Source organism: Pleurodeles waltl, chromosome 4_1, assembly GCF_031143425.1.
Source record: "Pleurodeles waltl isolate 20211129_DDA chromosome 4_1, aPleWal1.hap1.20221129, whole genome shotgun sequence".
Lineage (NCBI taxonomy): Eukaryota > Metazoa > Chordata > Amphibia > Caudata > Salamandridae > Pleurodeles > Pleurodeles waltl.
In genome coordinates this window covers 604078431-604092519 of record NC_090442.1, presented here as the reverse complement: position 1 = coordinate 604092519, position 14089 = coordinate 604078431, and the positions used below count along the sequence as shown (strand labels likewise).

General features: G+C 46.5%; 1 long non-coding RNA gene across 2 annotated transcripts in view; it reads right to left on the bottom strand.

Moving 5' to 3' along the window:
• Nucleotides 1-345: 345 nt before the first annotated feature.
• Nucleotides 346-14089, bottom strand: part of LOC138288545 (uncharacterized) — a 372246-nt gene continuing 358502 nt past the window's right edge. For both annotated transcript variants that reach the window (XR_011202451.1, XR_011202450.1), the window contains exon 3: nt 346-1138. This is a non-coding gene — a long non-coding RNA (uncharacterized lncRNA). The remainder of the gene's footprint in view (nt 1139-14089) is intronic.

Genomic DNA, 14089 nt, shown 5'->3' with positions numbered 1-14089 from the left:
TACAATCGAAACAAGCAAATATCCCTGTTTTGAGCCACTAGTTTGTGCCTTCTGTAATGATAGTAACTAGCAACAGTGTGTAACTTTGTATCTCTTGCAAGGAAACCTGTTTTATTGTAAAGCCCTCTAAAAGGTTTGTGTAAAGTGCGTGCTATATAAAAATGCATGACTAAATAAATGTTTGGTTAACTGTTACTGCAGGAACAATAATGGTTTCAAAATCCATCATTCACAAAAATTAAGCCGGTACCATAAATTACTGAACATAATCATAGAAATAACATTCGCATGAATTACATATGCACCAGTGAAAAGGCTGTAATTTTTAAATTTATTTTACACACTATATATTAAACGAATAATGGTTAGCACGTTTTATGGTTAAATAGTAGTATCATATAAGAGATCGAGTTACACTTAGCTGTGAATGTCAGAAACAGACCAGAAAACAATAACGGTGCTGGTTTAGCCAAAGTGTTTGGACATCCCCACTAGAACAACTACCAACTGTGGGTTCACGTTTCACAGTCAATAACATTCTACGCAAACTGAAGATTTAAGTACTGGCCAATATTAAGGCCCAAATGTAAAAGAAACGATTCGGCATCTGTAGTATGCTGATGACAAAATTACTTCATATGTTTATTTGGGGTTACTGGCGATAAAACTCCAAAGCAACGGTTTACCGACACGCCTTTGGCTCAAAAAGTACAGTACAGCAAAATAGTAAATGGAAAAATCTAAGAAAAAGTAATCAGACTAGGAGTTCAAAAATACAGTTATTAAAAAAAAGCACCCCTGCGAAAGGCTGCATCCAAACGCTCCTCGACCCTGCCAATCATGGCTTCAATGTGGTCCAGGCGTTTCTCGAGCCTGGACATCCAGGCACGAACCGTGATATCCTTACGGGCATAACAGTGTGCCTGGAGGCTGCGGGCTTGGGTGGCTTGAGTCTTATTTAGGGCTGGCTGTTTTTTCAAACTGAGGTGCTGTGTTCTTTTGGCCTTTGCCAGATCTTGTAATGAAGTCAGCACCTTAGCGATCATCCGCGCCCGCTTCTTTCTAAGTTGCTGCTTCTCCGGTTGTGGTGTTGGCGCGACAGTGCTGCTCACAAAAGGACTCACATCCTGGTTTCTGTCTGAGAAGAGAAAAAAACACCTTTCGTAGTACCCAAAAGTAAGCACGTGGACAATATATTCAACTCTCCAGTCTCTCCTCTTAACATGCTTGTTGACCAATTCATATTCGGTACTGTGCTCCAACAACTGCATACCCGACCCCAATGGGTGTTGCTGCACTCCCCCTCTTGTCTACTTACATATATTTCCTACGTGAAATCACGCCCTGACTCTTCTACCATTTGTTGAAAATAATCAAATCATTATCAATTTTTCCACATCAGATTCGTCTGGCCAACTTGGCTCACTACCTAGATTACCCCATATACTTCCTTCAAAGGCTTCTTCTACATTACAGTCTTACTTCCTGGTTCGTTCACGATATATATCAGTTATCACCTTCACGATAACCTTTAGAAATTGCCTTAAAACAGTTGTATGTCAAAACAAGATGGTGAAGAATATCGACCTATACACATATTGACCCCAGAATATCATCTTCCAACGCATCATCATGTTACGCACATGTAAGTATAAATATTTACCATTTTTGATTTCACATCCACTTACTTTTGATATGTTGCTAGCAAATAATGTAGAATTAATGTTAAAAAAAGTAACATTTTGGTAAAGCACCCTTAAAACAGATTAACGCAAGTATGCAAGCAGTCAAGGTACACAGCTTGTACCACATGAACTCTCTGTAAAGGAATTATTATTATCTGGGCACTTATATAAAGTGGCTGATGCAACCAATGTCTAACAAAACGTGTATACAATTATTGTAATTCGATGTAAATTGCCATGTCATGGGGCAGTCTGGGCCTAGAGAGTTACATGGCCATGTGCACCACTTAATATGCAATCCAGTAGCAAGCCTCTAAGCTCAATTATGCCTTGCCACACTTCAAATAATGAAAATTGCTCCTTCGCACAGCTAAAGAACCCTGAGCCACCCATTCTTCGGCCAAACAGATGGGGCTTCTAGGTCATTTTGAGCATTCGCATTCTCGTAGTAGTTAAAAGGACGACATGCTCTGTTCTCAACAGAGAAATGACAAGAAAAACACACTTGTCACAGTCACTACAGAAGATATTGCGCTCCTAAAGAGCAACACTGCATTCTCCTCCATCAAAGTTTTCAGATAATTTTTCAAAGTGAAAATGCAGAGAAAACACACTTGCTTTGCCTTGGCCAAGAGTAAGAAGCTAGGATGATTGCCCTTTATGGAAGCGGAATTTCAACAGGGGCACCTGCTTTGTTTATATTTGTACATGCTTCAAATTGAGTTTGAAATTCTGTGAAATAAGCGTCACTGCCAGAATGGCTCATGACCTGCTTAGAACAGGTCAAAGTTCTGTGCAAAATGTCTACCCAACTGGTTAATTATTATGTGCTACCTTCTTGAGTACAATGTATAGTGCATATTCTACACTACAGATGCATAAAAGGTAGTGATCCAGTGACCTTCCGTGGCTGTAATTTTTGCAATCTGATTGATGGGGGCAGCGGGGACAGCATCAATGTCCCCACGGTGCCCTGCCGGCTCCCGGGCAGCCAGATTTGTTCAAGCACGTCGGAATGGGGGCCACGCGGCCCCCTCCCACTTTTTACTGATACTGTGCTCCAGGCAGGTGGCGGTCCCCGGGACAATTTTTTAAGCATGGGAGGGGGGTGGTCTGTTCTCCATAGAAAGCACCGGGGAGGTGGCAGTCTCCAGGGCCTTAAAGGCTATGGAGGGGCGGCCCCCTTCTCATTTTGAAATATAAAGCCTCAGTGAGGTGGTGGTCCCCGGGGCCCAAACTAGTCTTAAAGAAGGGGGGTTACTGGTACATCCTTAATGCCCACTGAGGCAGTACTGGCAGAAGAATTGTCATCACCGAACTGTTGCAATTCCTGTAAGACAGTGACACGTTAATTTATGTCAAAGGGTGTTTCTGCCGCCTCCACGCCAGGACCATCAAGATCTGGAACATACATTGGAGTTCCGAACAGGCACTCATATGAAGTATGACCCCCCCAGGGACATTCGAGGCAGATTGTTAAGTACTCTCTGAACTCCATACAGGTGATTAAGCCAACTACGACCTGTACCTAAGACTCTGGCTGTTAAGGATTGCTTTAAATCATGGTTTAATCGCTCCACAACACTATTTCCCTCGGGATGAAATGGAGACGGGTACTGGAGTTGGACCCCCAACGAAGCCATGGCATCCCCGAATGCCCTTGAGGCGAAAACAGGGCCCTGGTTCGAGTGGAAAGTCGCAACTGCATATGTACTGATAAAGACTCACAAATCTTAAAACAGTCCGAGCTTCAGCCGGCGTTGTGGCCACACCCATAAAAATCTGGAGCAAGAGTGAATAGCGACAAAAATACTGTATGCACTGTCAGGTGTTAGGGTACAGCAATGGTCCAAGTACACACATTGTAAGGGTTTATTTGAAATCAAGAGGGGTGTCTGTGGCGGGCGTTTGGCAGTTGAAACTTTAATTTGTTGGCAAATGTCACAACAAAGGACATACTGCTTGGTCTCTTTATAGAGGCCTGGCCACCAATAACGGGCTTGTAAAATTGAGATTGTAGCCGCCACACCAGCATGGGCAGATGTCACCCCTTCATGCGCTGCTTTAATCAATTGTGGTCTTATATCTCTGTTGGGAATATCTCACACCCCTACGCCTGGTATCAACTTCAGCGTTCAGGGAACCTCCCATTCGATAGGAATATTTGTCAGGAAATGCCTTTGGATAGGGCGTACCATCAGCCGTAGCTTTCACGGCAGCCCATATGTCTGCGTCAGGTTTTGAACTCAAACAAGTTACTGTAGCAACAGCAGCCACAGCCACTGCTGACTTTGCGTCTTCATCAGCCAGTGTATTCCCAGCAACGTGTATTCCAACACGCTGGTGTCCAAGTGTGTGTACAACATGAACATTTGGCAGCGTTTCTTTTAGATCTGCTACTTTCCCCCACAGAAGTCTGTGTTTAATGGTGTTGCCTTTAGAATCTCTGAACCCATTCTGGCATCAGTAATGCAGGTATTCATTGAAGGACTGGACACAATAGTACAAATCACAAACAATCAGAGCTGGCTGTGCAGGATCATTATGTTCCAGTGCCATCAGAGCTTTTAGCTCTGACAATTGTGGTGTGCAATCCCCTAGGGTTTGTGTGAGTGTGTGTAGGGGACAACATTTGTTGTCCTCCATATAGCAGCTTACGACTGCGCAAACAGCAGAGTATTGGTGCTTTGTGCCAATTGCAGGTTGTGCAGAGCCATCAGTGTACATGACTATGATATTGTTCGATAGGTAGTGTGTTTGCTAGAACTGGGTATTCTATTTCGTACTGCAAAAATTCTTGAGCTTGTAATTTTGGGTCAAAAATGTAGTCTACATCAGTGGCTGTCAAAGACGTGGCCCATTGTATCCAACATGGATGTAATGCTTTTGGAAAGCTGGCTTTTGTGACATCCTCGAGGGCTGGGATTGGGAAAACAACAAGTATGTGTTTGCCCAGCGCATGTCTCTAAGAATTGTGGCGCTAGGCTCTTTCCTTCACTTGATAGCTCATATCCCAGGAACAGGAAGCTAAGAAGGCAATTTTTGTTTTTTTAAAGTTGAATTTGTAGTCAAATTCAGCAAATCCAACAACAATGCAGGCTACCCATCTTAAATGTTGTAGTAATTCATCATCCGTAAGATAAATATCATCTACATAGGACAATGCTTCAGGGTCAATCTTGTGCAAAATTGCAGTGACCCGAGCTGCGAACAGTCCTGGGCTGTTCTTATAGCCCCGAGGTAAACAACATAATTTTTTCTGGGAGTCTAGTGCACTGAAACTTGTTAAGTTTCTACTCTCAGGCGCTATATTCTGGCAGAAGAAACCATTGGAAATGTCCAGTGTTTTGTTTTTTATGCACTATATTGTTCATCAGTGCTGTGCTATGTGAATTTTGTATAGCATATGTCATGTATGACTGTTTAAGTCTCTGTAGTCTAAGACTATTCTGTATGAATGGTCTGGTTTAGCTACTGGGAATAAAGGATTACTCACTGGGGATACACAGGGTTCGATTACGTCCTGGTACTCTAGTTGTATGAGTATTTCCCTCACAGGTGCTGTAGCATCATGTTTTATTGGATACTGAGGTTGTGGGTGGGGTTGATTTTTAGTAGGAATTACACAGTAGGGGGATTCTTTATCCCATCCTACGTGATTGCGATATAACGCAGGTGCCTGTGCCAAAGCCCAATCAATGGCATAGGATTCAGCGAGTTCCTCTGGAACAAGGGGCGAGAAAGTATGTTTAATAACATCTTCTCCATATGGGCAGGTACGGGCGAATTGAGGTGGCCAACCCTGTTCAGCCAACAAAACATCATATATGTTTACTACGCGATCCCAAAAGATTGCGTCTATTATGCGTTCAATGTTTCCTAACTGTAGCGTTACTTTATACACCCTATCAGGCGTGGAGACACACATGTCCGCAGTTTCTACTTGTAGAAAGTCATCAGTTGCTTTCACCTCCAGATGCTCTAGAAGACTCAGGCAAACTTTTGTGACCTCTGCCGCGCTGTCTAGTAATGCTAGCGCCCACTTGTTCTTCAAGAGGACCCTTTTCCTGAGTGGCATGTCGGACTGTGACCCCTGCCACTTTTTTCTTTTTGAATTGAGGTTTCGTTGGGCAGGTTTCTGTTCCTTTTTAACAGAAACCTCCAATGAGCATTGTGATTCCTGTCTCGGTTTCACGTACTCTGTTCTTTGCTCTGATAGCCCACCTCTCTCATTTCACTTTTCCGATGAGTCCTTAAAGGAACGAGATTAGCGTGTATCAGTATATTGATATCTATCAGGCGTTTTTATATTATCTCTATTTCTGAGATCATATCTATTCTGTGGGGTCTTGTAAGGAAATGCCTCCTTGGCATGGTTACAACCTGACTTCTTGCCTTTGCTGATGCCAAGTTATGATTTGAAACTGTGCTGGGACCCTGCTAACCAGGCCCCAGCACCAGTGTTCTTTCCCTAAACTGTACCTTTGTCTCCACAATTGGCACAACCCTGGCACCCAGGTAAGTTCCTTGTAACTGGTACCCCTGGTACCAAGGGCCCTGATGCCAGGGAAGGTCTCTAAGGGCTGCAGCATGTCTTATGCCACCCTAGAGACCACTCACTCAGCACATGCACACTGCTTCACAGCTTGTGTGTGCTGGTGGGGAGAAAATTACTAAGTCGACATGGCACTCCCCTCAGGGTGCCATGCCAACCTCACACTGCCTGTGGCATAGGTAAGTTTTCCCTATAGCAGGCCTTACAGCCCTAAGGCAGGGTGCACTATACCACAGGTGAAGGCATAAGTGCATGAGCACTATGCCCCTACAGTGTCTAAGCAAAACCTTAGACATTGTAAGTGCAGGGTAGCCATAAGAGTATATGGTCTGGGAGTCTGTCAAACACAAACTCCACAGCACCATAATGGCTACACTGAAAACGGGGAAGTTTGGTATCAAACTTCTCAGCACAATAAATGCACACTGATACCAGTGTGCACTTTATTGTAAAATAGACCCAGAGGGAATCTTAGAGATGCCCCCTGAAAACATACCCGACTTCCAGTGTGGGCTGACTAGTTTTTGCAAGCCTGCCACACACCAGACATGTTGCTGGCCACAAATGGGGAGAGTGCATTTGTCACTGTGGCCAGGGACAAAGCCTGTACTGGGTGCAGGTGCTTCTCACCTCCCCCTTCAGGAACTGTAACTCCTGACGTTGAGCCTCAAAGGCTCACCCCCTTTGTTACAGCGCCACAGGGCATCCCAGCTAGTGGAGATGCCCGCCCCTCCAGCCACTGCCCCCACTTTTGGCGGCAAGGCTGGAAGAGATAATGAGGAAAACAAGTAGGAGTCACCCCCCCAGTCAGGACAGCCCCTAAGGTGCCCTGAGCTGAGGTGACTTACTTTTAGAAATCCTCCATCTTGTAGAAGGAGGATTCCCCCAATTGGATTAGGGATGTGCCCCCCTCCCCACAGGGAGGAGGCACAAAGAGGGTGTAGCCACCCTCAAGGACAGTAGCCATTGGCTACTGCCCTCCCAGATCTAAACACACCCCTAAATCCAGTATTTAGGGGCTCCCAGAACCGAGGAAGATAGATTCCTGCAACCTAAAGAAGAAGAAGTACTGCTGACCTGAAGCCCTGCAGTGAAGACGGAGATGACAATTGATTTGGCCCCAGCCCCACCGGCCTGTCTCTCTACTTCAACGAAAACTGCAACAGCGACGCATCCAACAGGGACCAGTGACCTCCTAAGCCCCAGAGGACTGCCCTGCATCCAAAGGACCAAGAAGCTCCCGAGAACAACGGCCCTGTTCAACAAACTGCAACTTTCTGCAACAAAGAAGCAACTTTAAAGACTTCACGTTTCCCGCCGAAAGCGTGAGACTTTCCACTCTGCACCCGACGCCACCGGCTCGACCTGTGGAAAACTAACACTACAGGGAGAACTCCCCGGCGACTGCGAACCCGTGAGTAGCCAGAGTTGACCCCCCCCGATCTCCCACAGCGACGCCTGCAGAGGAAATCCAGAGGCTCTCCCTGACCGCGACTGCCTGTAACAAGGAACCAGACGTCTGGAACCAGCACTACACCAGCAGCCCACAGGACCTGAAGGAACCGAACTCCAGTGCAGGAGTGACCCCCAGACGACACTCTGCCTAGCCCAGGTGGTGGCTACCCTGAGGAGCCCCCGTGCCTGCCTGCATCGTTAAAGAGACCCCCGGGTCTCCCCATTGATTTCTAGACAAAACCCGATGCCTGTTTGCACTCTGCACCCGACCGCCCCTGTGCCGCTGAGGGTGTACTTTCTGTGCCTGCTTGTGTTCCCCCCCGGTGCCCTACAAAAAGCCCGGTCTGCCCTCCGAAGACTCGGGTACTTATCTGCTGGTAGACTGGAACCGGGGCACCCCTGTTTCCATTGAAGCCTATGTGTTTTGGGCACCTCTTTGACCTCTGCACCTGACCGGCCCTGAGCTGCTGGTGTGATAACTTTGGGGTTGCCTTGAACCCCTAATGGTGGGCTACCTTGTCTCAACTTTGAACCCTGTAAGTGTTTTACCTACCTGTGAACTTAACATTTACTTACCTCCCCAGGAACTGTTGATTTTTGCACTGTGTCCACTTTTAAAATAGCTTATTGCCATTTTTGTCAAAACTGCACATGCTATTGTGATTATTCAGAGTTCCTAGAATACCTGAGTAAAATACCTTTCATTTGAAGTATTACTTGTAAATCTTGAACCTGTGGTTCTTAAAATAAACTAAGAAAATATATTTTTCTATATAAAAACCTATTGGCCTGGAATCAGTCTTTGAGTGTGTGTTCCTCATTTATTGCCTGTGTGTGTACAACAAATGCTTAACACTACCCTCTGATAAGCCTACTGCTCGACAACACTACCACAAAATAGAGCATTAGAATTATCTCTTTTTTGCCACTATCTTACCTCTATGGGGAACCCTTGGACTCTGTGCACACTATTTCTTACTTTGAAATAGTATATACAGAGCCAACTTCCTACAAGTCTCCATACGCAGAGATTCTCACCTCTCTTTTTTAGGAGTTTGTTGTTTTTTATCCCAGCGTTTATTACCCTTAGGAGCTTGCTTGGAAAAATCTTTATTAGATTTGCCCTGAAATTGTGGTTTAGTTGGTCTGGCCCCCAAACTATCTCAACCAATAACAGAATAGGTCTCCGATAATCTTGGGCAGCTAGTATTCCTGATCCTGTTGAGATATGTCAGGTATTACAGTTATCCACTTTAGGGACCATCCCAAATGGCAAGCACATCGTTAGAATTCTATGTTTATCCTGAGGTCCCGTATGGGGAAATACTGCTTCCAGCGCATTTATTTTTTGTGCTAACCAAAACGGAGTTTCCTCTCGCTTGGCGAGAACTTTACCCATGATCGAATGTACAGTCGCAGGGTTTATGTCTGGTGTCACTGCATGTGGTTATGCTGACGCAGCACGTGCTGGGTTTGTATTTAATGTTTGCATCACAAACTGTACTAATCGTCTATATGTTGCTGTTAATTCGGTACATAAGTGACAAACTTCAGCTATGCTAAAGTCGCTACTGCAGGATGTGGTGTATAGGTGGCAAATAAAGGCCAGGTAGGACCATCATTACTTAGAGGACCTAACCTTACTGGTAGTATTGTGTGGGGTAGGGCACCATCAAGCCAATTATTATGTTCTTGATAAGATATTGGTATTTCTAAATATGCATATGCCCTGTATTGTCCAGGTGCGTCTGCAAGTGTATAATGATGAAATGTGTTTGTGTTCCCATCAACTGCTGGAAATGTGACCCAAGAATAGAAAAGTTCTGTTCTATAAAGTGGATGGGAGTCCACCACAAATGTGACTGGGCCCCCCCGGAGCGGTTAGGCCATTTGCTAATAAATGTGTAGTCAGAGGTTGTCTCATGTTGATGCTATTGCTACCTACTGCAGATTTGCCATGTTAGATAGAAGATATGTTCAGAGAAGGCACACCAAATAGGGTTTTTCCTTTTAAAGTTCAAGCTTTAACATCCTCCAGTCTCCGGTAGGATAACCTACGTAGCTGGGGTGGAAATCCTGAGTATCACGGACGTCTCCGTGTACGGTACTGCGGTGTCATTATGTATAATAAGACATACTCCGGAAGTCCCGAAAATTAGAGCCTGACCAAACGTTGGTGGTGACCTCAACCTGGCCTCCAACCTCGGTGTCGACATAGAGGTAGCCGACGTTGATGACACCAACTTCAGGACTGATAGACGCGGACCAGGAGAAGGAGACACACTACGATCCAACCCGGATCCATCCGGCGCCGGAGCTGATCCCATCGGCGCCGTGGACACCTTGGCGTCGACTGTGTATGAGGTGACATCACAAGCGCCACAGGTCTATAAGGCGATGTCATTGGCGCCGTAGGCCTTTGAGGCGAAGTCATTGACGCCAAACCGGCACCCTCAGCCAGATAAAAGGGCATGAACGGCGCTGACTTATGAGGGGCCGTGGGACCAGCCAGTGCACCAGCAGGGACCATAGCATTGAGCATATTAAACATGGCATTCAAAAATGCTGTCGGATCCGCTCCCGGAGCCAGGAAGGCAGGATACTGCTGATCTTCATGCGCCACTTGCACCAGCTGGGCATCTGAATCCTGCACCCCAGGCGAAAAGCGAGGACTCTCTTGAGGCGCAACCACCTCAAAGACCGATGGCGCCAGAGAAGCCTGAGGGCTTTCAAGCTGTGGAGTCACCGTAGGTCTAACCTCCCATGTCGCACGGAGCCGTCCAAATAGGGACCTGGATCTTGATCAACTTCGAGCCGAACGACGCCGGGAGTCGTGACGGCGCCGCTTCTAATGCTTCTTCGAAGAAGTGTGAGAAGACGACCTGCGATGACTTCTGTGCCCTTTCTTTGCTTTAGCCAAAAATAGTTTGGCTTCTCTCTCCTTCAGCACCTTCGGATTCATGCTTTGGCAGGACACACACTCCGACGTCATGCTCTGAACTTAATCACCAAAGGCAATCATCGTGAGGGTCCTTAGCCAACATGCGACCCCCACACTCCAGACAAGGTTTAAACCCAGACTTCCTAGGAGGAGACATTGTAACTAGAGACAAAAGGGAACACCTTCGAAACAGTAACAAGAGCTAGAAGAAAACCGTTCGCGTCGAAGGCACGGAAAAAAGGGAACCGACATCAGCACGCCGGCGAGGACCGCTTATTGTCACGGTGACGTCAGACGGTGTCGGCTGCGGATCCATGCAATTGTGAAGTCCTTGTCGACGTGGAGAGATGGGAAGAAGATTTTCCGTCGAATGCTGGCGCATTGGGAGAATTCATAAGGTGAGGAATCCACAGGTAGTTGTATCCATCAGAACAAGATAGAACACAGGTCACATTTTCCACAAGGGGGACCCCTCTGATCGATATGGTACATTCCCTGGGCCTGACAGACCTCTGGCAATAACACGATCCAGGGGAAAAGGGATTCTCCAACTTTTCTGGGGCACATGGAGTTTTCTCTAGATTAGATTATATTCTGGCACCAGCAGACGAGGTAGCAGTTGTGGAAGAGTCAGAATATCTAGCAAGAGGACTGTCAGACCACCTAAATCAGGACCTGCCCACCTAAATAGAGGGATTGCTGGAGGCTGAATTCATGTGAATTAAAAGATGAAGAAACAATCCAAGTGGTGAGAGTAGACAGTTATACTTCATAGAAAACAGACTCACTGACCACTGAAATTATGCCCTGGGAGGCATAGAAACCAGTTCTTTGGGATAGGACCCAAAAACATAATAGCTTGTAAACAAAGACAGAAGAGGGAAGGCCTGGAGTTAACAGAGAAACAATTACTCAACTTAGAATGAGACCCAGGGGCCATGGCAGACCCTCACGCCTAGGGAAAACTAACACTCCTGCAAAAGGAATACAGAGGACTTGCACACCAAGACCTGTCCCTGGGACACCGCTTATATGAAGCAGGGAACAGAGCAGGCAAACAACTTGTTTGGTTGGGGCGCCGTGAGTGGGAGATGCAATGGGTACACTCCATAGTGGGGGACAACAGCATTAGATACAATACTGACCTGGAGATCGCCAACGTTTTTGCGAAATTCTATGAGAATCTCTATCACACACACAACCTCGGACTCATCCCTTATCGAGAGCTACCTGGCGCATATCCCCTTACAACTCATGACAGCAGAGGACAGGAACTCCCCAGACCAGGACATAGACCTGGTTGAAATAAAAGCAGCTATCTCCGCAATGCCATCGGGTAGGACTTCTGGGCCCAATGGCTTTCCAGTAGAGCTCTTTAAGAAAAACTCCAATATCCTTGCCCCCTTCCTCCTGCGACTGTTCCAAGAGGCCGAAGAGGAGGGTATGCTCCCATGGGACCTGTCTAGGGCTACAACAGTGGTGATTCCCAAGGAGGGGAAGGCCCACAGGGAATGCAACTCCTACCGCCCGATCTCGCTCTTGAATATAGAAGCAAAAATCCTTGCCAAGATACTCACTATACTGTTTGCGACAGTTATATCCTCACTGATTCACCAGGACCAGACAGGCTTTATGCCCAAGAGGTTGACACAATTCAATCTGTGTCACCTCCACGCTTGAACTGGCGCCGTTAGAAGGCGGGAGGAGCCCCACTTGCTGTGAAGTCGGTACGGTCCACTGGCCCATTCGTGATGCTAGCACTGGAAAAGTTTGGATTTGGTCCAGGGTACAGGGAGTGGGTTACACAACTGTACACTAACTCGACAGCAGTGGTTCGTGTGAACGGCTACCAATCAGTTGAATTCCCTATAAAGAGAGGCACACGCCAAGGATGTCCACTCTTGCTCTGCCATTTGCCCTTACGATTGAACCCCTAGCTATAATTATACGATCCTGCCCTGACATTTTGGGCTTCTGGGTGCGCAAGAACGAGTTGGAAAAGATTTTGCTATACGTGGACGACATCCTTCTGTATGTCACCTGGCCTGTAGAGATGCTGCGCCGGATTTGAAATACGCTTGACAAATATGGGTCATATTTGGGCTACAGTATTAACTAGGGAAAAAAAGAACCTCTGTTGGATAGGGGGGTCGTCTTGAGCATATAGATCCCCCAGACACCATACACATGGATGTGAAGGGCTTCAAATACCTGGGGATCTATGTGACACTTCCCCACGATAAATGCTGAGAGCGAAATGTCCTAAAAGTTCTGACCGAGCTTCATAGTGATATGGAGATCTGGAGGAAACTCCCTTTAACACTGTTTGGTAGGGCAGGTCTGTATAAAATGATCTCATTTCCTAAATTACTGTATGGCGTCCAGAACACCTATGTGAAACTATCAGACTACATCTTCACCAAGATAGACCGGGCAGTTAGCGCAGTCCTATGGGGCGGAAAACACTGCAGGATCTCCCTGCAGACACTCCAGCACAACCCCTACAATGGAAATATCGCACTACCTGACCTTAGAGCATACTACTGAGTAGCACACATCATACAATTTGGAACACGCACCGGGGGATCACACTACATATCTCGAGAGGCATCAATTCAAGCACAAATCTCACCTACACTACTTATATGGGGGTAAAGGCACACGGTCACTCCTGGTGCCCACACATCTTACAACAGACGCTTGGAATAAAGTAGGGCACAAGATAGGGTGGCACACTACACTTACAAGAGAAACCCCAATGTGGGAGGGTACCTACTTGAAAGAACAGGGGAAGCTTCTGGGTTTTCAGATATTGGACACCATAAGTATCTCCAAGTTGGGCCATCTCATAAGCGACGGCTCACTGAAGACCTTCTCTGACTTACGAGAGGTATACCCCCTCTCTCAGACACAGCAGTACCGCTATATTCAGGTAGCACACACTTGGCGAGCCGAAAACCTAGACACATCAGACCTCCGAGAATACACCTTGCTGAGGGAAAGGCTTCCTCATGGGTCAACTAGAAGAGAAAGCCATTTCATAGATGTACAAAACCCTGAACAATAACATGCCAGACACACTTAGGCAACTGAGGATCCAATGGGAAGGAGACTTGGGGTCATTTGATGATACCAAGTGGGAGGCTGCCCTCATGCACCCACGCATAGTGACCATACGTATTGGGTAAAGACTAATTCAGTTTAAAATCATGCATAGGATCTATTATGATAGGGTGAGGCTCTATACAATGGGGAGGGCCCAAGCCCCGACCTGCCTGCATTTAGGCCAAAAGAGGCACTTTCATGCACACACTGTTGACAAGCCCGAATATACAGAAGTACTGGTCTTGTGTTCTAGGTGAACTGGGAGAGGTGCTTGAGGTGCAAATATCGATGGAACCTCGTAACGCACTGCTAGGCATCCCCACAGACATAGATTTGCCACACTCCAAA